The 22550-nt window shown below is 39.7% G+C and overlaps 1 long non-coding RNA gene across 1 annotated transcript in view; it reads right to left on the reverse strand.

The window, feature by feature from the left end:
- Positions 1-7655: 7655 nt before the first annotated feature.
- LOC132344063 (uncharacterized) overlaps positions 7656-22550 on the reverse strand; it is a 45296-nt gene continuing 30401 nt past the window's right edge. The window contains exons 2-3 of the long non-coding RNA XR_009493164.1: positions 16800-17160; positions 7656-8482 (exon numbers count right to left, since the gene is read on the reverse strand). This is a non-coding gene — a long non-coding RNA (uncharacterized lncRNA). The remainder of the gene's footprint in view (positions 8483-16799; positions 17161-22550) is intronic.

The following is a 22550-nucleotide window of genomic DNA, read 5'->3' on the forward strand; positions in this document are numbered from 1 at the left end:
AGACGCAGACGTAGAGAATGGGCCTGTGGATATGGGGGGTGGTGGGATGAACTGAGAGCCTGGGGTTAATGTATGTGCACTTCATGCCTAAACAGATAGCGAGTGGGATCCTGCTGCATAGCGCAGGGACTTCAGCTTGGTGCTCCATGGTAACCTAGGTGGGTGGGATGGGAGAAATAGAAGCAGAGGTCTAAGATGGAGGGGATTGTATGTATACTTATAACTGATTCACTATGTTTACAATGTGAGGCAACATTGTAAAGCAACTATACTCCTCCCTTCCAACTCGGCAAAAAACCCCTCTTTGTTCTCCATAATGGTTACACCGATTTACATTCCTACCAACAGTGTAAGTTTCCCTTTTCTCCACATCCTTTCCAGCATTTATTGTTTGCAGATTTTTTTGATGGCCCTCCTGACCTTGTGAGGTGATACCTCATTAAAGCTTTGATTTGCATTTCTCTGGTAATTAGTGGTGTTGAACATGTTCTCATGTGCCTGTTAGCCATCTGTGTGTCTTTGCAGAAATGTCTATTTAGACCTTCCATCCATTTTCAAATTGGGTTGTGTGTTTTATTTTGATATTGAGCTGCATGAGCTATTTACATATTTTGGAGATTAATCCCTTCTTGGTTGCATTGTCTGCAAATTTTTTTTCCCATGCTGTGGGTTATCTTTTAGTTTTGTTTATGGTTTCCTTTTTTCTGAAAAAGTTTGTAGCTTCAATTTAGTCCCATTTGTTTATTTTGCTTTTACTTTCATTACTCCAGGGAGTGAATCAAAATAGATATTGTTGTGATTTATATAAAAAAGTTCTGTATACGTTTTCCTCTAAAAAGTTTTACACTATCCATTCTTACATTTAGGTCTTAATCATTTTTCAGTTTTATTTTGTGTATGATGTTAGGGAGAAGATGTGGTACATATATATAATGGAATATGACTCAGCCATAAATAGAACAAAATAATGCCTTTTGCAGCAATATGGATGGCCCTAGAGAGTATCATACTAAGTGAATTATGTCAGAGAAAGACAAATACCATATGATATCATTTACGTGTGGAATCTGATAAAAATTTATTTACAAAACAGAAACCAACTCACACATCTCAAAATCAAATTTATGGTTACCAAAGGGGGAAATGTGGGGGGAAGTGATGAATTATTGGTGATAAACAGATAACTAATAAAGACCTACTGTTTAGCACAGGGAAATTTACCCAATATTCTGTAATGACACATATGGGAAAAGAATCTGAAAAAGAATGGATATATATATAAGTGTGTATAGATAGATAGATAGATAGATAGATAGATAGATAGATAAATACACACACACACACAAAAACACACATAAATACTTATGTAAATATATAATTGATTCACTTTGCTATACACCTGAAACTAACACAACATTGTAAGTCAACTATACTACAATAAAATTTTAAAAAATTCAGTAAAGGCTCTCTCTGCCCCTACTCCCCCAAAAGATATTCAGTTTAGTCTCTGAGTCGTGTCTGACTCTTTGTGACCCCATGGACTGTAGCACGCCAAGCTTCCCTGTCTATCACCAACTCCTGGAGCTTGCTCAGACTCACATCCACTGAGTCAGTGATGACATCCAACCATCTCATCCTCTGTCACCCCCTTCTCCTCCTGCCTTCAATCTTTTCTAGCATCAGGGTCTTTTCCAATGAGTCAGTTCTTCACATCAGGTGGGCAAAGTATTGTAGCTTCAGCTTCAGCATCAGTCCTTCCAATGAATATTCAGGACTGATTTCCTTTAGGATTGACTGGTTGGATCTCCTGCAGTCCAAGGGACTCTCAAGAGCCTTCTCCAACACCACACTTCAAAAGCATCAGTTCTTCAGCACTCAGCTTTCTTTGTGGTCCAACTCTCACATCCATACATGACTACTGGAAAAAAAAATAGCTTTGATTAGATGGACCTTTGTCAACAAAGTAATATCTCTGCTTTTTAATATGCTGTCTAGGTTTGTCATAGCCTTTCTTCCAACGAGCAAGCGTCTTTTAATTTCATGGATGCAGTCACCATCTGCAGTGATTTTGGAGCCCAAAAAAATAAAGTCTGACACTGTTTCCATTGTTTCGCCATCTATTTGCCATGAACTCATGGGACCAGATGCCATGATCTTAGTTTTTTGAATGTTGTGTTTTAAGCCAGCCTTTTCACTCTCCTCTTTCACTTTCATCAGTCAGTCAGTCAGTTCAGTCGCTCAGTCGTGTCCGACTCTTTGCGACCCCATGAAGCGCAGCACACCAGGCCTCCCTGTCCATCACCAACTCCCGGAGTTCACTCAGACTCACGTCCATTGAGTCAGGGATGCCATCCAGCCATCTCATCCTCTGTTGTCCCCTTCTCCTCCTGCCCCCAATCCCTCCCGGCATCAGAGTCTTTTCCAATGAGTCAACTCTTCGCGTGAGGTGGCCAAAGTACTGGAGTTTCAGCTTTAGCATCATTCCTTCCAAAGAAATCCCAGGGCTGATCTCCTTCAGAATGGACTGGCTGGATCTCCTTGCAGTCCAAGGGACTCTCAAGAGTCTTCTCCAACACCACAGTTCAAAAGCATCAATTCTTCGGTGCTCAGTCTTCTTCACAGTCTAACTCTCACATCTATACATGACCACAGGAAAAACCATAGCCTTGACTAGATGGACCTTTGTTGGCAAAGTAATGTCTCTGCTTTTCAGTATGCTATCTAGGTTGGTCATAACCTTCCTTCCAAGGAGTAAGCATCTTAATTTCATGGCTGCAGTCACCATCTGCAGTGATTTTGGAGCCCCCAAAAATAAAGTCTGACACTGTTTCCACTGTTTCTCCATCTATTTCCCATGAAGTGATGGGACCAGATGCCATGATCTTCATTTCATCAAGAGGCTCTTTATTTCCTCTTTGCTTTTGCCGTAAGGGTGGTATCATCTGCATGTCTGAGGTTATTGATATTTCTCCTGCAATCTTGATTCTAGCTTGTGCTTCATCCAGCCTGGCATTTCACTTGATGTCCTCTGCATATAAGTTAAATAAGCAGGGTGACAATATACAGTTTTGATGTACTCCTTTCCCAATTTGGAAACAGTCTGTTGTTCCATGTCCTGTGCTAACTGTTGCTTCCTGACCTGCATATAGATTTCTCAGGAGGCATGTAAGGTAGTCTGGTATTCCCATCTCTTTAGAGTGACATTGAAACATGTAGAATATCATGTAAGAAACGAGTTGCCAGTCCAGGTTCGATGCGCGATACTGGATGCTTGGGGCTGGTGCACTGGGACGACCCAGAGGGATGGTGTGGGGAGGGAGGAGGGAGGAGGGTTCAGGATGGGGAACACATGTATGCCCGTGGCGGATTCATTTTGATATTTGGCAAAACTAATACAATTATGTAAAGTTTAAAAATAAAATAAAATTTAAAAAAAAAAAAATAAATAAAATAAATAAAGTGTCAGATGCAAAAAAAAAAAAAAAAGAATTTTCCACAGTTTGTTGTGATCCACACAGACAAAGGCTTTGGTGTAGTCAAAAAAGCAAATGTATTAGTGAATTAAAAAACTAAGTATAATAATGATATATAATAACAAATAATAAAAACATATAGGAATAAATATGTGCTCAGTTGCTCAATCAGACAGGACCCATGGACTATAGCCTGTCATGATCCTTTGTCCATGGAAGTTTCCAGGCAAGGATACTGGAGTGGGTAGTCATTTCCTACTCCAGAGGATCTTCTCGACCTGGGGATTGAACATGAGTCTCTTATGAGTTCTGCATTGGCAGGAAGATTCTTTACCACTGTACCACCTGAGAAGCTCCAGGAATATACTTAAGGCATATCCTAAAACTATATAACGAAATATAGATAAATATCTGTGTAAAATATTGCTACAGAAATATCAAGGAATAACTTTTTATATATCACTTAGAAATAACATTTGACAAGTCATATACAATATCTGTATGAATAAAACTACAAAGAAACCATAAACTGTGATATATATAAATGAAGAGATATGTTTCTGAAAGGGAAAATTGATACTGGAAAAATACCACTCTTACCATATTATTCTGTACTTTAAAAAAAATGCAAAGTTCCAACAGGTTTTTCTTCTTTTCTTGGCCAGGGTTGGGGGTATTCAGAAACTATTGGAGTTATGATTTTTTTATTGGGGTATAGGTGCTTTGCAGTGTGTTTCTGCTGCGCAAGTGAATCAGCTATATTTACGTGCATATCCCCTCCCTCTTGGATCTCCTCCCACACATCTAGGTCACCACAGAACTCTGAGTTGAGCTCCCTGTGCTCTTTATCTGCTTCCCACTCCGGTACTCTTGCCTGGCAAATCCCATGGACGGAAGAGCCTGGTAGGCTGCAGTCCATGGGGTCGCTAGGAGTCGGACACGACTGGGCGACTTCACTTTCACTTTTCACTTTCACGCATTGGAGAAGGACATGGCAACCCACTCCAGTGTTCTTGCCTGGAGAATCCCAGGGATCGGGGAGCCTGGTGGGCTGCCATCTCGGGTTGCAGAGTCGGACACGACTGAAGCGTCTTGGCAGCAGCTATCTGTTACACACCGTAGTGTATACATGTCAGTCCCAGTTTCCCGATTCATACCACCCTCCTTTCCCCGCTTGATGTCCATATACTTGTTCTCTATGTCTGTGTCTCTATTTCTGCTTTGCAAATAGGTTCCTCTGTCCCACTTTTCTAGATTCCACATATATGTGTTAATATATAATTTTTGTTTTTCTCTTGCTGACTAACTTCACTCTGTATGACAGACTCTAGGTTCATGCAGGCCTCTACAAATGGTCCCAGTTTGTTCCTTCTCATGGCTGAGTACTATTGGTTGTATGTATGTACCACATCGTCTTTATCCATTCATCTGTCGGGGGCCATCTAGGTTGCTTCCATGTCCTGGCTGTTGTAAATAGTGCTGCAGTGAACACTGGGGGTGCATGTGTCTGTCTGAATTCGGTTTTCTCAGGGTATAGGCCCAGTAGTGGGATGGCTGGTCATATGGTAGCTCTAATTTTAGTTTTTTTAAGAAACCGCCATACTGTTCTGCATATTGCCTGTTTCAATTTACAGTACCACCAACAGTGCAAGAGGGTTCCCACTTCTTTACATCCTCTCCAGCATTTATTATTTGTGGATTTTTTATGATGGCCTTTCTGACCCATGTGAGGCAATTATAAACCCAGTATTGACTCATGTGTGCATTGCTGGGGTCTTTGGCAGGAGAACACTGATACCTACAACCATAATAAAAAAATGGTGCTTTTGTTCTTAGATCTAGGAACAAACTGATGAGAAGAGTGCACTATGATATCATTTAAATTTTATTCTGTTTGTAGGTGTCAGTGTCCTCCAGCCAAAGACCCAGTAATGCCCACGTCAGTCCACACTGGGCTTATAAGCCACTGCATCGTGGGAGATTGCGTACCATGGGGGACATGGAAGAGGGGCGTCAGAAAGAGGGTTTTATAAAGGACCTGCTATTAGATTGCAGCTTTGATGAGGTGGTTTGTGGGAAGGTCTGAGAAAAAGGAGGTTTGTTGTGAATTGAATGCTATCAGAAAATGGGGACAGTTCTATAACTGAGTATCTTACAAATCTTAGCTAGAAGGAGGGCAGGTGAGAGACAGAGAAAAGCTGTGACTGTAAAGAGAAAAAAAGCAGCATTCACTCATATTAGCCAGGAGAGGGGGACGCTCAGTATTTCGTGGATGTTTCGCTGACAGTGAGTCCATTTAGACCATATAATAGTGTTCCCGTTTCGACTCTTTTTTATCATTGTCTCACAGCAACTTGATATGAAGTTGCTGTTCTGTAAGATTATTTATGTCCAGCAAGAGAATGGCATAGCCCAGCTTTGAGTGACAGGTTTACTTGTAAAAACTCTCAGGTCTCCTTGTAATTGTCAGGTCAGTTTCTGGATCTCAGAGGCTGCTTTTTCTCACTGTCTTGTGTGCATGCATGCTAAGTCACTTCAGTCATGTCTGACTCTTTGTAACCCTATAGACTGTAGCCCACCAGGCTCCTCTGTCCACAGGATTCTCCAGGGAAGAATATTGGAGTGGGTTGCCATGCCCTCCTCAGGGGATCTTCCCAACTCGGGGATCAGACCTGCATCTCTTTGTATCGTGCATTTGCAGACAGTTTCTTTTCCACTAGCACCACTTGGGAAACCCATCTCATTATTTTATTTGGGCTTAATAGAAACATCTTGTTTTTCCTATTTGAAAACTATTTTTAAAGATGTTCTTGTTTTTCTTTTTTCCTCCTGACTTCTACTTGAAGCTATGTAACTTGTTTCTATTCCTAGTGGTTACTCTTAAACATTTTTAAACTAATTTTAAAATTTCCCCTAAATTCTAGTTAGCCAATGTCTCTATCCTTTTGTAGAATGGCGCATTAGCTTTGGAATTTTTTAACTCTGACATACTTCCATTCCTATGCTATTGCTTCTATTTCAGTTTCATCTCATTTTTAAACAACAAATTACATCATTAGTAGTATTGTGAGTAGGCAGTCCATATTTAAATTCTACTAGCATGGTGGCTTGGTGGTAGAGAATCTGCCTGCAATGAAGGAGACCCGGGTTCAATCCCTGTGTCGGGAAGATCCCCTGTAGGAGGGCATGGCAACCCACTCCAGTATGCTTGCCTAGAGAATCCCATGGACAGAGGATCCCATGGACAGAGGATCCTGGCAGGCGGCAGTCCACAGGGTTGCACAGAGTCAGACATGACTGAAGCGACTAAGCAACAGCAGCAGCATACAAACCAAACCAAACCAAAAACATATTAAAAATTTCTTTTTCACATTTACTTTTAATATTCCCCTGCTTTTTTCCTGATTCCATTTTCTTTCCTATTAAATGGAATAGATTTTCAAAGTTCTTTTACTGTTGTTTATAATTTATAGATTATCTCAGTTTTTTTGTGTGTCAGAAAATATTTTTACTTTGTTCCTCACTCTTGTACAAAATTTCAGATTGGAAGCAACTTTGTTTTCTTGGCAAAATATTTCTTGGAGATAGTGTTCTATTGGCTTTGAGAGTCTACTGGTGCTGATGTGAAGTCTGCTGTGTGGAAAAAGTCACATCATTTGGTTGCATTTGCGAATTTTTTGAAATCATTGATAATTTCTTATTCCTTTCTATGAGTGTTTTAACATCTGTAAACCCTGCAGGTTTTATAATATGCTAGCAAACCTGCTGACATCCCCCTTGATTGCTCGTGTACTTGTTCACCAAATATTTACTGAAAGCACATTATTTGGCCGGCAGTATTTCTATGTGCTTTGGTTGCTGTTGTTGTTCAGTCTGACTCTTGAACTACAGCATGCCAGGCTCCCTCCCCTGTCCACTATCTCCTGGAGTTTGCTCAGATTCATGTATTGAGTCGGTGATGCTATCTAACCATCTCATCCTCTGCTGCCCCCCGCTCCTTTTTCCTATCATCTTTCCCTGAATCAGGGTCTTTTCCAATGAGTCAGTTCCTCACATCAGGTGGCCAAAGTATTGGAATTTCAGCTTTAGCATCAGTCTTTCCAATGAGTATTCAGGATTGATTTTTGCTTGGGGTTGACTAGTTTGATCTCCTTGCAGTCCAAGGGACTGTCAAGAGTCTCTTCCAGCACCACAATTCAGAAGCATCAATTCTTCATCACTCAGCCTTCTTTATGGTTGAACTCACATCTGTACATGACTATCGGAAAAACCATAGCTTTGACGATACAGACCTTTGTTGGCAAAGTGTTGTCTTTGCTTTTTAATATAGTGTCTAGGTTTGTCATAGCACTTTGACTACATGCTAACAAGTGTCTTATGCGTAAGATATTGTATATGAAACAGGTTAGCCAAAGAGACTTTTCCTATTTTATAGTTGTTTGGCCTCAAAAAGCTGAGAACAATAGCTGTCAGATAACGTATGCAAGATATACTAAAAGTTTGGAAGACTGTTTCATGACTACTAGCTTATTGATTATCTCCAGCTTTTATAAAATAAGGCTATTAATTCATTGGAAGATTGGAGATAGGCAAAGAGCATATCCTTAGAGAGTTGTCAGAGCTCTTAAGGTCATGGAAGGGGAGCTCACGAAAAGCTCTCAGAGAAATCACATCCATCCCCTGAAATCTGAGGGATTCAGAGAATAGTGGCTCACACCTATAAAAGATTTAAAAATTAGCAACTAGATGGTATAAACTTACTGCATGGTGAGAAGACAGAGGCTACAAGGAAAGTAAGCTGAACTTTTCCTGACAGTATGGGCAAGGAAGTATAGTGTCTGTGGGCTAGTTGGGAGACCATTGAAAGAATCTGTACTCTACCCTGGAATGCAGTATTTTCTCCTTTCTGGTACCTTGGCATAGTTTAGTGAAGGTCTAAGGAACTCGCTGCTGGTCCCAAGTAGTTCCTGGCCAAAAGGAAGTAACAGTGCCTCAATTTGCCTTCTTTCCTGAAACAACAAAGAACAGGCAAAATACATACTTTTTGAAGGACAAAATATCACATAATAAAGGACTATGATCCCTGAGAATTGAGGAAACAAATGAAATGAGCCTTATAATGGTCCCTACTGACTTCCTGGAGATAGGCTATGTGCAGATGGGGGAGGCCCAGGAGGTGGCTCTCCATTTCTCTGGCTAAATGAGAGAAATAGGAGCCCACAGAGGATGAGGAGGCAGAGTTTACAGGGCAGAGGAGTATAGAGGAGAAAAAAATCAGAGAGAACAAGTTTGGAGATCTACCTGGTCTTCAGTTGAGATTTGATCATTTCATGCATGTCAGAAGGTATTTAAGATTGGTGAAACAAATGCCCCAAGTTTAGAGGAAGTAGTCCCCATAACTCAGTCAGGGTCAGGAATAGTTTGATTTGCACCAAAGTGGAAAGCTGCACAGTGTGTGTGCTAAATTGCTTCAGTTGTGTCCAACTCTGTGCGACCCTGAGGACTGTAGATGCCCACGGTGCCTTTGTCCATGGGAATTCTCCAGGCAAGAATGCTGGAGTGGGTTGCCATGCCCTCTTCCAGGGAGGGTGTCTTCCCTTGGAGGAAAACTTCATGATTCATGGGTCATAAATAAAGTACTCAGAAGGGTCTTTCCTAAGCAGTGGTGCAAAATTTAGTTCTAGAACCCGCCCAAATCAAACTGTTTTAGTTTAAATACATCTCTGAATAAAGCTTAAATTATTTATAGTAAAATAAATATGTCTAGTACTCAGTAAGGCAAGACTTACAAAGTCTGATATTGGATAATAAATTAACAGGCATGAAAACAAACAGAAAAATATGACACATAATTAAAGTAAAAATTCTTCCCATCAAAATAGATCTAGAAATCATATTGATGGTAGAATTAATACAAGGGGACATCAGACCAATTATTGTAATTGTCTTCTGTATTTCTAAGAAGCTCTACTTTCAAGTTTCTGCTTTAAGTATGTTTAAAAATTACACAAATCAAATCAAACTTTTGGAGAGAACAGTGATGATATATGAGATTAAAAATATGCTCAATCAAGAGAATCAGAAAACAAGTCATACATTGGGAGAAAGTATTTGCTAAAGACATAAAGGATTGTTATCTATAATATACAAAAACCTCTTAAAACTCAAATGGACCAATGACCTTAGCAGGTACCTCACCAAAGAAGATATACATTACGTATCATTAGTAAATTGCCATTTTAACAGCAATTAGAATATATACACACCTATTAGAATCATCAAAATCCAAAACACTGGCAACACAATATTGCTCACGAGGCTGTGGAGCAATAGAAACTCTCATTCAGTGTTTCTGGGAATGCAGAATAGCACAGCCAATTTGGAAGACAGTTTGACAGTTTCTTACAAAACGCAACCTACTCTTACCATATGATCCAGCAATAAATGTAAAATTTAAAAACTTCTATTAAATTTTCTTTATGAGCTATTAGAAATAAATGGATATTTGGTATTCCTATAGTTTTGTGTTCTACAATAAAAAGAATTCAGGTAAATTTTATGCTGCATGATTACCATGCAAAAATTAAAATGTATGGAGCTTTTATATTTTTTATTTGTTGCATTATTGATTGTATTCCTATTTGACTAGAAATGATGGGAGCTAAATTCCCTGCTTGTAATTTTGCATGTCAGATGATTGAAAGAATTTTTATATAGATGAGCTTCTAGCTACATATTTGCAAATCGTGTTTTTCCTTCACTACTCACAGATTTCTGTGCCAGGTGTTGTAAGACACTTTCATATTGTGATACAGCCTCTATTTTTGCATCTTAATGCCACAGTGATGGTTGAGTCAGCACACTGGCCAGAAATAGAATCCCCAAAGCCATTTTTTATGGAATAAATAACAGTAAATTAACTTTACTGAAATACTTATAAACAGCTTAAATAAATCCCACTAAACCTAATGAATGCCCAGTCACTCCATTTCTGCTCCATTCTAAGAGAAAATATGATAGAGGGGAAGTTGCAGTGGAAAGAGACATTTTTCTTACTTTTGCAAATTTAGAAACACAAGTGACCTTGTGCATAGATTTCTTGGGCTCCTGCCAGGGTCTTGAAAGGAGCTCATACAAGCAAGGTTCCCTGCAGTATGAGATTCATGAGTTCATAGTAAATCCATCTTTGCTATCTCTCTTCTGTCTGAATTAGCACTGTGATTAGGGTCCCCTACATCTTGACACCTGCTGGGTAAGGGACAGTTCATCTTCAGCAAGAGGTAAAATGCTTTTCTTGAATAGAAACCCAAAGTAACTTTTGGGTTGCTTAGCTTCTCAAGTCAATTATTTTCAAGCTATTTCAACATACTCAACATGGAACAAAGATAGGATTTAAGATGTAAGGAACTGGATTAAGATAACTTTCTTTTGTTTTCTAGCATGTAGCTTCTTGGAGAACCCAATAGGTCTCCTTGAAGGAAGAGCTTACCTTATATATGATCTTCACAAAGATGATTCATTGATCATCCCACTAGCATATGAGCAATTTTGACTTGAGATAAGAAGTATGATTAACCAAAGACAGAAAGAATTCATAATATAAAAAAAGAACTGATTTTCATGACAATTACTATCATTTTTTTCAGCATTTATTAAAAGCAGGGCAATATATTTAACGATGCTGTGTATGATATCAGTGTGAGTCCCTATAGGAAAGAGAGGGGACGCTCACATAGGGTAACTCAGGAGAGTTTAATAAAGGAATGATTTAGGTGAGGATGTGTTTAAGAGAAACTAATGAAAAATGGTAGGGTACCCTGGAACTGCCAGTCTTGGAGAGCTATTAGCATACCTAGACTTGAAGGGGCTTAAAGTGTCAGTGGAGCTGAAGCCATAGCTGGTCCTGTAGGAGAAGGCTACCTGAGAAGAGCAATGGAATTCATTGGAGGAATGTAATTGCTGGTCAAACTGTAATCTGGCAGCGAGGATGCTGGGGAATGAATTTCCCAACCACACCCTTCTCCTGCCCTGTGATCTATTGCTTGTCCCATTTGAATTAATTGAAGGCCAGATAGCAAGACAGCTGTTTGCATAGCTCTGTCTTTTAGGACACTGAATAGAGTCTGTCAAAATTTGTAGAGTGGGTCTGGAAGGGCAAATGAATATTGACAAATGTACTAGGCTGAAGTATAGAAACTGCCACTGTCGGACAGTGTGGAACGTGTAACAGCAGTTTATATAGATGAGTCTACTGTTAATACCATTTGGGCTTCCCTGGTGGCTCAGCGGTAAAGAGTCTGCCTGCAGTGTGGGAGACCTGGGTTCAATCCCTGGGTTGGGAAGATGCCCTAGAGAAGGGAACAGCTACCCACTCCAGTATTCTGACCTGAAGAATTCCATGGACTGTATAGTCTATGGGGTTGCAAAGAGTCAGACACGACTGAGTGACTTTCACGTTAATACTTTAAACTTCACAACACACTTGCAAAATCTGTATTGTGAGCCTCACTGTCTAGGGACAAAACTGAGGCTCAGAGATGTTGAGTTTGAAATAAGAGGAAAATTCCAAAGAAGAAATTCTCAAACATTATTGAAAATGTTTCAATATCGAAATTGTTAGGTGACATCTATGCTGTCACTGAACTTATTTATTTTGTTTATCAGTTCAGTTCAGTCGCTCAGTCATGTCCGACTCTTCGCAACCCCATGAATCGCAGCACGCCAGGCCTCCCTGTCCATCACCAACTCCCGGAGTTCACTCAGACTCACGTCCATCAAGTCAGTGATGCCATCCAGCCATCTCATCCTCTGTCGTCCCCTTCTCCTCCTGCTCCCAATCCCTCCCAGCATCAGAGTCTTTTCCAATGAGTCAACTCTTCGCATGAGGTGGCCAAAGTACTGGAGTTTCAGCTTCAGCATCATTCCCTCCAAAGAAATCCCAGGGCTGATCTCCTTCAGAATGGACTGGTTTGATCTCCTTGCAGTCCAAGGGACTCTCAAGAGTCTTCTCTGCCTGGACCTTTAAGTGCCTTAAATGACCTGGCAGATTCACTAACTAAGGTCACAGTGGCTTCTGCTTTTGAAGAAGCCCGAGCTTCTCATTCACTCCACCATCAAAATGCTACTGCGCTAAGATATCAATTTCAGATTCCTCGAGACTCTGCTCGGGAGATTGTTCGTTCCTGTTCTCATTGTCCCACTACTATAAATAGTTTACCTATGGGAGTTAACCCTCGAGGTCTTAAACCTAATGCACTCTGGCAGATGGATGTAACTCACATCTCTTCATTTGCAAAATTGTCTTTTGTTCATGTAACAGTAGACACCTTTTCTCATGTTATTGTTGCAACTGCTCGCACAGGGGAAGCAGTTAAAGACATAATACAACATCTCTTTACTTGTTTCTCATATATGGGTCTGCCAAAAGCCTTGAAAACTGATAATGCTCCTGCTTACACATCTAAGTCTTTTCAGGAATTTTGTCTAAAGTTTCAAATTAAACATAATACAGGCATCCCTTATAATCCACAAGGACAAGCCATTGTGGAAAGAGCACATCAAACTTTAAAAACCCAAATTCAAAAACTAAAAGAAGGGGAGTTTAAATATAGTTCTCCCCATCACCTCTTGCAACATGCTCTTTTTGTAATAAATATTTTAAATACTGATTCAGCTGGAATGACTGCAATGCTTCGCCATTGGTGCCCGGAGCAATTGAATGCAAAACCATTAGTTAAATGGAAGGACCTCCTTTCCGGACAATGGAAAGGTCCTGACCCATTGTTAACCAGCGGTCGAGGATATGCTTGTATTTTTCCACAGGACGCAGATTCTCCAATTTGGGTTCCGGATAGATTGATTCGCCATGTCTCAGCCTCTCGGATACCGAGTTCCACGGCCGCAGCACTTCTCCAACACCACAGTTCAAAAGCATCAATTCTTTGGTGCTCAGCCTTCTTCACAATCCAACTCTCACATCCATACATGACCACAGGAAAAACCATAGCCTTGACTAGATGGACCTTTATTGGCAAAGTAATGTCTCTGCTTTTGAATATGCTATCTAGGTTGGTCATAACTTTCCTTCCAAGGAGTAAGCGTCTTTTAATTTCATGGCTGCAGTCACCATCTGCAGTGATTTTGGAGCCCCCAAAAATAAAGTCTGACACTGTTTCGACTGTTTCCCCATCTATTTCCCATGAAGTGATGGGACCAGATGCCATGATCTTCGTTTTCTAAATGTTGAGCCTTAAGCCAACTTTTTCACTCTTCTCTTTCACTTTCATCAAGAGGCTTTTGAGTTCCTCTTCACTTTCTGCCATAAGGGTGGTGTCATCTGCATATCTGAGGTTATTGATATTTCTCCCGGCAATCTTGATTCCAGCTTGTGTTTCTTCCAGTCCAGCATTTCTCATGATATACTCTGCATATAAGTTAAATAAGCAGGGTGATAATATACAGCCTTGATGTACTCCTTTTCCTATTTGGAACTAGTCTGTTGTTCCATGTCCAGTTCTAACTGTTGCTTCCTGACCTGCATACAAGTTTCTCAAGAGGCAGGTGAGGTGGTCTGGTATTCCTATCTCTTTCAGAATTTTCCACAGTTTGTTGTGATCCACACAGTCAAAGGCTTTGGCATAGTCAATAAAGCAGAAATAGATGTTTTTCTGGAACTCTCTTGCTTTTTCGATGATCCAGTGGATGTTGGCAATAAGGAATAGAAACTTCAGAGCTCTTTTCCAAGTATTATCCAACTTAAAATTCACACACAAAAGAAAACGGTATGGTAATGTCTCAAATAAATCAAATATAGAATTGTTATAAAATTCAGCAATCCCATTTTGGATATATCAAAAAAGGTGAAAACAGGAACTTGAATAGATATTTGTACACTCATGCTCTCAGCAACCTAATTCACGATAGCCAAAAGGTGTAATCCAGCTAAGTGTTTGTGAACAGATGAATGGATGAATAAAATAGAGTATATAATATACAATGTACTATTATTCAAACTTTAAAAGGAAGGAAATTTTGACACATGCTACAGCATGGCCGAGCCTTGACAACACTAGCTAAGTGAAACAAATCCAGTCACAAAAGGAGAAATATTATATGATGCTTCTTATATGAGGTTCCTAGAGTAGTCTAATTTGTTCAAATAGAGTAGAATGGTGGTTTCTAGGGGCTGGGCTGGGGGACAATGGGGAGTTACTGTTTTTGAGGACAGAGTTTCAGTTTGGGAAGATGAAAAGTTTCTGGAGATGGATGGTGCTGATGGTTGCACAACAGTGTGAACATGCTTATTGCCACATTATCTGTACAATTAAAAAAAAGTTAACATGGTCAATGTTGTTGTTTTTCTACCACAATAAAATATACTTTAAAAAATCACAAAAGTCTGGTCAAATTTATAGAGCAGTTAGTATTGTTAATAGCATCTAAATATATGGAAATGCCAAGACACAGAGAAGTTATTTAACTTGTACAGTATTATACAATTAGTGAATCTAGGAACTCAGATTCAACCCCATGAAAGGTTTTATGATCAAAAATCTACTTTCTTTTCTAGAAATAAACAGACCATTTTACAAACCCACTCCAGGGCCCAGGCTAGTCCCAGGCTTATCATTTCTAAGGTCACTGAATAAGGCAGCTGTTGGTTTGGTGAAGAAAATCAAATCCATTTCTATGAATAAATAATGTGTTTGTCCAGAAGTTGTTAATTGGTAAAATCTGTAATTCTCAAAGGTAACTATTAGTGATCTGATGCATAATATTTGATTCTCATTAAACTGTGTTGTTATTTTTGTGGTTTGATCTTCACAGTGTTTGTTCTCAGGGTTGAGGTCTGCAGTTCTGGATGTCCCATCCATCGCTGCCAAAAGTACAGAAACTTAGAGGAATTTCCTGGTGGTTTTGTTGTTGTTGTTGTCATTGTTCCTGCTTTTCAACTTTATTTCCTGTTTAAAACAGTGGGTGGGATTTAATAAATAAATATGTTTGTATGTATGTGTGTGTGTGGGTATGGGTGAGTAGGTGTGGAGAGAGAAAGAAAGAAAGAAAGAAACGAGGAAGTGTGAGTAATTGGGTCAGTTTTGGTTTGAGAGTTACCTTATGAAAGCATAAGCTTTTTACTGGTGGCTCAGCGATAAAGAATCCATCTGCCAATGCAGATGTGGGTTCAGTCCCTGGGTCGGGAAGATCCACTGGAGAAGGGAATGGCAACCCACTCCAGTTTTCTTGTATGGGAAATCCTGTGGACAGAGGAGCCTGGCAGAACTGGAGTCCATGGAGTCTCAAAGACTTGGACACAACCCAGCGACTAAAACACAACAAAGTTTGAGAAACACTGACAAGCAAGTTCTCAGCAAGAAAAATAAATTAAAAAAAAAGGATTATGTTAATATTTCAATATTGAAGGAAGAGAATTCTGATTTTAATTGTAAATTAACGTGTCATTAATAAAAAATGAGCTAGATGGTATAGGCTGGATGACTGGGTGAATCTTTACCTTTCAGATACCTGTGTGGAAAACCTCATTTAACAACGGACACAGCAGAACACAATCTAAGGCAAAGTATTCCTGTTGAAATAAAGAACTATTCTTGTTAGGGATCGAGATTGTACATCTATTCACAAAATTACCAAGCACTTTTCTTTAATGCAGACATTAACTTGTATATAAATGAATTCTGATATTGTCCAATCTGATTAGGCAAAATAGACAAAAAAGGAAATCAGATCAAGACAAATCAGTTAGCAATATGGAATCATAGGGAGTGGCTATCAATGAAGACTATGGGCTTATCACCTTTAAGTAATAAATCACCTTTATATTTAGTGTTCTTTTAGGGTCTTAGCCTTAGGTTCCTTAGGTTCTATGGGGTAGAATAGGACCCAGACATCGGGACGATCCAAGGACTGAATCTTGATTTTATTCAAATTCAGAATTTTGATGTGGATCCTACAGTTACTCTTAAGGTCAGAGACTTGGTTATTTTCTCTTTCTTACCTAAATAGACAATACTATTTGGAAAGAAAGAAAGAACAGAGGTTTAACTCTAAAGCTGAGAGATTTGTTGGTGTGAGAAGGGAAAATCTAGACAGGTCAAGATAATGCAGAGCAATAAATAGATACAAGCAAATAAGCTGTGGCATATGTAGAGATTTAGAACACATACTGGGGAATTAAGGTTCAGGGACAAAATCAGTCACTGGCATTCAAGAGTCCAAGGCACCAATTTTATCACTGTGAGGAACATGGCAAGAATTTGGTTTTGGGGAACCTTATTATCCAGAACAAAAAGACTTGATAGTGAGACTGACCTGGAGGTTGAACTAGTGAATTATTGCCACACTTGAGCGATCTTGTATGTCCCTCATCGGGGGTGAAGATTAGTCCCAGGATTCAAGTGGCAGCTGGCTCTCTTGGCAGGACTCCAGGAAGCCCACTGAGGTTATGGTAGAAGTGGAGGGCTGAGTGGAAATCACAAGGTCCAGGGAAGAAGAGGAGCCCATTCTCAGGTGATCTAAGTAGGTTGTGGCTTGGTTTGTGATTTTTTAATTTCCAAACTTCCAAGTGTGAATTTGGGTCTTTTCAGAGTGCTTGTTTTGGATTTTAGCTGCTATAGGGGAGGGAGTTTTCAGCTTTCGGGAGCCATCTTCAAAGACTGGAGGACACATTTGTCTAGGGCAAAAAAAAGGATAAACATCTGTTGGTATTAATTTTTAAAACTGAAAATATCTGGATGCCTGCTTCCTTGAGTGACTCTTAGTTTTCCCTGGCTTCTCTGAAGTACTTGGTTCTACCCCAAATGCCTCGTCTCACATATTCCAGCTTGGCTCTACGTGTTTCAACAGTTCACATAAGCCACTGAACTTACGGTTATTTATCCAGATCTGGTATTTGGCAGTTTGCTCACAAGTCCCTTTCACTGAAATCTTCTTTTCTGGGCACTGATTTGGGCTGAAAGTGAAAACTGACTCTTGGATCAGAGATGCCAGGCTGAGTCTGATAAAAGATTTACTGCAGAGTGTTTAGAATCACTGAGCTTTGTTATGGAATTATTATAGCCTTTCCTACTGGGATGCAGTGATTTATAACCTATGGATAGACAAAAGTGTTTAACTCTGTTCCCATTAATTGATTGAACAATTTGCTTTCTGCTTTGTGCTCACACCTGCTCTTGATCAAAGCTGGTTCCTATTCTGCTCTTGGCTATTGCATGTTGCTGTATTAATGGTTTATTGGTTCCACTGTGCCTATAACACAGCAGTTTATGATGTTTAATAAAATGACAAATCTAAATAGTCTCTTGGCTTTGGATTGTCTTTTTAGCAAATTAGTATCATGACGTGGGTTTTCTTTGTACTTCAGAATTGCCAGTTTATGCAAAAGTCTGCCATACAACACTTTAAATATTTTAAAAGATTCCTGCAATATATGAGAGGAACACCTCTCTTATAACAAGTATTTTCTTGATAAGGAACACCTCTCTTATAACAAGTATTTTCTTGATAGTTGGTATTTTAGCCATTTGCTTCTGTCAGCTAGGGGACACCAGTAGGAGCCTCTTGGGAGGGAGGATCTGGATGAATGAAGACAATTTTCAGCATTCTTTGTATCTCCTTCTCCTTGAAATCACATATTTTTGGGAGAATGAAGGGTGCCTAAGAAGTACACTGGGTAAGGTGGTGACTTCTTTCTGAAATAAGGGAGGTCAGAAAAACCTGTGATGTATCCAGCAAAATGGAAGTCCCATGATGGCTGAGTTAGGTTGGCCTGTTTGATGTGGAGACCTTGGTGAGTTGGAATATCTTCTCTCTTATTTATTAGAGCTGCAAGGGAGGTAGGAATGTCCACTTATTGAATGTGTACTCTTTACACTATGCTATTCCACCTCCAGTAATGAAAATGAAAGTCACTCAGTAGTGTCTGACTCTTTGCAACCCTCTGGACTGTAGCCATGGCTACAGACTCCTCTGTCCATGGAATTCTCCAGCCAGAATACTGCAGTGGGTAGCTGTTCCCTTCTCCAGGGGATCTTTCTGACCTAGAGATTGAACCCAGGTCTCCTGCATTGCAGGCAGATTCGTTACTGTCTGAGCTACCAGAGAATAACAAACCTTTGGTAATAGCAAACCTTACTACAGTCTTTCTACGGACCATGTGCCATGTTAAGAATTAACAGCATGAGTTCTAGAGTCAGGATACTTGGGGAAAGTTCCAACTCAACAAATCTGAGATAGGCTAAGCCTCAAATTCTTCTGTAAATTAGGTAAAATATTATCTAGTCTATGTTTCAAGATTTAAATGAGCTTAAGTTAGTAGAGCCCTTAGCATGTGTGTGTAAGTTGGTTCAGTCATGTCCAACTCTGTGATCCTATGGACTATAGCCTGCCAAGCTCCTTTGCATGGGATTCTCCAGGCAGGAATACTGGAGTGGATTGCTATGCCCTCCCCCAGGGGATCTTCCCCACCCAGGGATCAAACCTGCATCTCTTATGTCTCTTGTGTTGGCAGGTGGGTTCTTTACCACTGGCGTCACCTGAGTATTAAATGAGCTAAAGTTAGTAAAGCTCTTGGCATAGTACTTGGCATTTAATTAACACTACACATATTAGTAGTTATTATTGTCATAATAATATTAAGTTATACTTATTTTAACTCTGTTTTACAGTTAAAACGCACAGTAGCTGGTATAGAGAAGGAAGGAAAATGGAAGAAATGAATTTATAGCTGTGGTAGTTTTCCTTGACAGTGTCAATTTAATATACTGCCTTGTTTTTAGTTAAATGCTCAACAAATGGTAGTAATTGTCATGAAAAGGACTTAATTTTTTGCAACTGCTATTTTTCTCTGCCCAAGGTTCATAAGAGGTCAGTCAGCCAGGTTATGTGACCAAAGATTACAATCCCAACCTCAGTCGAAAGCTCTGGAAACGTGGGCTTGCAGGAGAGAGCAAGGAGGCAAGGTCATCACCACTGGAGAAACAAACCATGCAAGACACAGACTCTGCTAATGAAAACGATGCTCGCCTACAAAGAGCTTCATGATTTTTAATTGTAAGCATGAAATGTCAAAACAAACAAGCCCAAAATAAGAACGAAAAATGTCAAGCACATGCTTTTCCTCCTTCCTGGAGTGTTCTTATTCTCTAAATGCCTGGCTCTTCTTTATCCTCAACTTAAATGTCACTTCATCAAAGTGGTCTTATCTGACTTTCTTTTCAAAGTCACCTCCCCTTTTGAGGGCCTCGGCTCACCCACGTGGTGTCTTGGGCCAAACTGGCAAAAAGCAGTCCTTCCTTAAGACTGTTTACTTACATTGTGAGAAAATGATCTTAATACCCCAGTTTACTTGAAAAAGACATTTTACTGCCATCTGCCGGGAAATTTTTGCAACAAATATACAAATTTGCTCTGGCCTGACACCCGTGGTTCCTCCTGAGTTTGTGTTGTGTAAAACCATACACAATATTCCTACAACCCTTTATCCTTTATAACGACATCAATTACATTTCTGTAATTCACAGTATGTGTTACAGCCTGAAATTATTTGCAGTTTATTTATGTCTTATTTCTCCACTAATTTAAAAGCTCCAGGAAGGCACGGACCTTGTCTATCTTATTCACTGCTCTATCATAGTACACAAAATAGTGCCTATTTTGTTGGTGCTCAAAATATGTTAAGTGAACATGATTAGATGAATGCTTATATCTATTTAATCTATTAGTCCAATTTATCTATTCATATAGCTTAGTGCAGCATATAGTATGATGTGTGTGTGTGTGTTTGTGTGTGTGTGTGTGTGTGTGTGTGTGCACGCACCCAGTTATGTCTGACTCTTTGTGACCCCATGGATTGTAGCCCACCAGTCTCCTCTCTCCATGGGATTTCCCTGGGAAAACACTGGAGTGTGTTGTTATTTACTTCTCCAGGGAATCTTCCCAACTCAGGGACTGAACTCCTGTCTCCTGCTTTGGCAGGCAGATTTTTTATCATTGCGCCACCTGGGAAGCCATATAGCATGAAATCCGATTTAAATTTTGGTTAGCTATAGAAGTACAAAACATGTTGTCTTGAATATAGTAGAAAATTAATATCTGTGCATTGACTGAAATTGAAAGCCTTGTTCTAGGATTTGCAAGGATTATAAATCACATAAAACAAGGATTTTGCCATCATAAAATTAAAATCTAATGTGAATGATCACAACAGTAACTTAATTCTCTTTGGTTTTAGGATAACAAAAAGGATATTGGAGGTAAATAAAAGAGTAGTTTTGAAGTCTTGCTTTGATGGGGTTATGAAGACAAGAGTTACAAGGGTTTTGAGCCAATGGTTTGGCCACAGACAGGCCTTCTCACCTTTTTGGGTCTCAGTTTATGCTTTTATAAAATACTAGTATTAGAATTCTCAGCATGTTTTAGATTAAATGCCAAAACAGCATCTGCATGTTACCCTGAGTTGAAAATCCTGTTCAAGGTGATCACTGTAAGCTTCCTTAGACCATAAGAGTCTATGAATATGATACCTTGTTGTGACTCAGTTTTTGTATTTGCTTTTTTTGTATCCTTTAAAGGGAAGTGATATGGCATGTTTTTCTCTATCTCATTATGAGTTTGGTAGATCTCCGTGATGACATGCTAGTGCATGCTAAGCAGTCTCGAGCTTCTCTAGCTAATTTAACTAACAGAGTAATTTCCAGAGTCACGATCTGTTGACTATGTCAAATAAGAGTGTTGCCCTCCTACTCCTTGTGACATTAATTAAATAATCAACCTATACTTGTGCAAGTAAAATAAGCTTGTAAATTTGTAGTTTGAAACATGAATAGTTACACTGCTGCTGCTGCTGCTAAGTTGCTTTAGTCATGTCTGACTCTGTGTAACCCCATAGACGGCAGCCCACCACGCTCCCCTGTCCCTGGGATTCTCCAGGCAGGAACACTGGAGTGGGTTGCCATTTCCTTCTCCAATGCATGAAAGTGAAAAGTGAAAGTGAAGTAGCTCAGTCGTGTCTGACTTTTAGCGACCCCATGGACTGCAGCCCACCAGGCAAGAGTACTGGAGTGGAGTGCCATTGCCTTCTCTGTAATGCAGCTAATTGGTTATGTATATGATGCCACCAAAAAGAGATGTCGTTTTCATCACGGGGGACTAGAATGCAAAAGTAGGAGGTCAAGAGATACAGAGAATAACAGGCAGGTTTGGCTTTGGAGTACAAAATGAAGCAGGGCAAAGGCTAACAGAGTTTTGTTAAGAGAACACATTGGTCATAGCAAACACCCTCTTCCAACAGCACAGGACATCATGTATACAAGGACATCACCAGGTGGTCAATACCAAAGTCAGATTTATTATATTTGCAGCCAAAGATGAAGAAGCTCTGTACAGTGAGCAAACACAAGACTTGGAGCTGACTGTGGCTCAGATCATGAACTCCTTACTGCAAAACTCAGACTTAAATTGAAGAAAGTAGGGGAAAACCACTGGGCCATTCAGGTATGACCTAAATCAAATCCCTTATGATTATACAGTAGAGGTGACAAATAGATTCAAGGGGTTAGATCTGATAGACAGAGTGCCTGAAAAACTATGGATGGAAGTTCGTAACATTGTACAGGAGATGGTGGCAAAAATCATCCCAAAGAAAAAGACATGCAAGAAGGCAAAGTGGTTGTCTGAGGAGACTTTACAAGTAGCTGAGAAAAGAAGAGAAGTGAAAAGCAAGGGAGAAAGGTAAAGATATACCCATCTAAATGCAGAGTTCCAAAAAATAGCAGGGAGAGATAAGAAAGCTTTCTTAAGTGAACAATACAAAGAAATAGAGGAAAACAATAGAAAGGGAAAGACTAGAGATCTATTCAAGAAAATTGAAAATATCAAAGGAACATTTCATGCAAGGATGGGTACTATAAAGGAGAGAAGTGGTAAGGACCTAATAGAAGCAAAAGTGATTAACAGGTGGCAAGATACACAGAACTATTTAAAAAAAAAACAGATCTTGATGACCCGGATAACCATAATGGTGTGGCCACTCTAGTGGCCATATCCACTAGAGCTGGATATCCT

Source organism: Bos taurus, chromosome 27, assembly GCF_002263795.3.
Source record: "Bos taurus isolate L1 Dominette 01449 registration number 42190680 breed Hereford chromosome 27, ARS-UCD2.0, whole genome shotgun sequence".
In the NCBI taxonomy this organism is placed as follows: Eukaryota; Metazoa; Chordata; class Mammalia; order Artiodactyla; family Bovidae; genus Bos; species Bos taurus.